Genomic DNA, 2983 nt, shown 5'->3' with positions numbered 1-2983 from the left:
TGGTGCTCGCGCGCATCCACTGGTGCCCTCTGTTTCACCGAAGACAGCCTAAATCGACAGCGGCAACCACTTGGGAAGTGGTCGGAGTTCGATGGGGAAGGGAGAAGGGGCTACGGTGCACGGCAGGAGCAACATGTGAGGGTTTTGGGATCCTGGCATTGCACTGAGCACGGTGGTGTGCTCGGTCGTGGCCCTAGGTGACAATGGCCATGACGGTGACATGAATGGCGGCGAAGAGCTCTCGGCTCCGACGACATCGTTGTTAGAGGAAAGAAACGAGCTAGGGGAGAGGGGGGATCGACGCAGTGGCTCATAGAGGATCCGGCGGAGGCGTCAGCGAGCTCAGGGGAGGTCCGACGCGGGCAGAACGGCAACGGCAATCTCGGGCGGCCGGAGGTGAAGATGACGGTGATGGCGGCTCCTCGGGGCGCTCCAGCTTGCGTGGCTGAGGGAGACGATGCAGGGCAACGACACGGAGCTCGTGGGCATGACGAGAGGGCGAGGGGGAGGCGGTGAGCATGACAACGGCGAGCGGCGGCGACGGCAGCATTCGGGCAGCATTGGGGAAGAGAGCAGAGGAGGAGAGGGGCGACCAGAGGGGAGGGGAGTGAACGAGGGGGGTCGGGGTGTGCGTGGCAATGCCTAGGCGCGTCGGGGCAGCGGCGGGAAGCAAAATGTGGCAGGGCGCGTGCTCGCGCGGGGCGGCCCCGCGCGCACTGTCCTCCTGGCGGGAGGTAGGTGGTGACTGGTAGAGGCCAGTGGGCTGGGCCTCTGCTGGGCCGCCAGGTAAGCTTTTCCTTTTTGTTTTCTTTTCTATTTTTCTGACATTTGTTTGGTTTAATAAAAATACTAAACCATTTTATTTCTTATGCCAATTTTTTTCAGGGGCTAGTGGTATTATTCCAGAGCTCCCCAACTACTGGCATAATTTTTGGACATTATTTTATATATATAATAATATATATCCAAAGCAAATAATTACTGCGTTAATTCCAATGCCCAAAATAAATACTTATGAGCTCCTGAAAATGTTGGTTTGATTTTTATCTCTGTCCAAAATTTTCAGAGAGCAACCTGAGCATTTTCTTGGACCTTTTTGGAGCAATTTTTTTACTTGGGTCATTTCCAGAAATAATTTCTGAGGATTTCACAAATCCCCATTTCAATTTAAATGGAATTTAAACATGATGCACAAATGACTAGCTGGTCTAGGTCATACCAGAACTAGGGATGTGACAACTCGCCCCCACTCGAAAAAATCTCGTCCCGAGATTCAGGGGTTGGCGGAAGGAAAGCGGGGTACTCAAGTCGAAGACGATCTTCACGCTCCCAAGTAGCTTCTCTCTCGGAATGATGAGACCACTGAACCTTGAGAAACTTGATGTTATGACGTCGAGTGACACGCTCTGCTTGATCAAGAATGCGAACATGGTACTCTCGATATGCAAGGTTATCTTGGGGATCAAGCATTTCGTGGTCCACTTCACGGATGGGATCCGAGAAGCAATGCCTGAGTTGAGAGACGTGGAAGACATCATGTACTCGAGAAAGATGTGGGGGTAGTTCCAACTGGTAGGTAACCTCTCCTCGTTTAGCGAGAATGCGAAAAGGACCAATGTAACGAGGAGCCAACTTTCCCTTGATACCGAAACGATGGTACCCTTCAAGGGAGTAACCCGAAGATAAGCCTTGTCGCCAACTTCATAAGCCACTTCCTTATGACGACGGTCATACTGGCTCTTTTGACGAGATTGGGCTATTTTCAAATTCTCACGAATGATGCGAACTTGCTCTTCTACCTCCTGGATCATATCCGGTACAAAGAATTGTGTTTCACTGGTTTCTGACCAGTTCAAAGGTGTTCAACATCTTCGTCCATATAGAACCTCAAAAGGAGCTTTCTTGAGGCTGGATTGGTAGCTATTGTTATAAGCAAACTCGGCGAAGGGAAGACACTTCTCCCAATCCATACCAAATGAGATAACACAAGCTCTAAGCATGTCTTCGAGAATTTGGTTGACCCTTTCCACCTGACCACATGATTGAGGGTGGAAAGCGGTACTGAAGGAAAGATGGGTGCCCATGGCAGTTTGGAAACTCTCCCAGAAATGAGAAGTGAAAAGACTACCACGGTCCGAATTGATCTCTAGTGGAACACCATGAAATGACACTATTCAAGAAATATATAAGTCAGCGAGCTGACTAGCAGTGATACTCTCTCGAACAGGTAGGAAGTGAGCCACTTTGGAAAGACGATTAATGACTACGAAGATAGCATTATTCGCTCTCTTGGTCCTGGGAAAGCCGGTGATGAAGTCCATACCAACTTTATCCCATTTCCACTCGGGAATAGCTAAAGGCTGAAGGGTGCCAGCAGGTCTGTGATGTTCTGCCTTAACGCGACGACAAACGTCGCATTTAGCAATAACTTGAGCAATTTCTCTCTTCATCCTAGTCCACCACAACCTCTGGCGTAGGTCCTGATATATCTTAGTACTACCGGGATGAATCGTGAGAGGAGATTCATGGGCCTCCTTAAGAATCAGTTGTCGCAGATGTTGATTCTTGGGAACCACCAAGCGATTATCAAAGAAAACAACACCTCGATCATCTAAGGAGAAACTGCCACCAACTCCCTTGTCCATGTTTCTCTTGATCCAGGAAATTCCCGTATCCTGCTTCTGAGCAGCGATGATCTGATCCACAAGAGTAGGTTTCGCCACCAAGGTAGAAAGGAATCCGTGAGGAGCAATGTGAAGGTTGAGCTTACATAACTCCTCATGGAGAAGTGGTTGGCCCTGTTGCAACATGAGATTGTTGCAATAGGACTTACGACTTAGTGCATCAGCCATGACATTTCCCTTGCCTAGGGTGTAGGTAATCCCTAAGTCATAATATGAGATCAACTCCAACCAACGTCTTTGCCTAAGGTTCAAATCTGGTTGGGTGAAGATATACTTGAGACTCTGGTGATCGGTGTAAA

The sequence above is a fragment of the Triticum aestivum genome, chromosome 4A, assembly GCF_018294505.1.
Source record: "Triticum aestivum cultivar Chinese Spring chromosome 4A, IWGSC CS RefSeq v2.1, whole genome shotgun sequence".
In the NCBI taxonomy this organism is placed as follows: Eukaryota; Viridiplantae; Streptophyta; class Magnoliopsida; order Poales; family Poaceae; genus Triticum; species Triticum aestivum.
The sequence above is the reverse complement of the archived record's forward strand: the minus strand, read 5'-3'. Positions refer to the sequence as shown.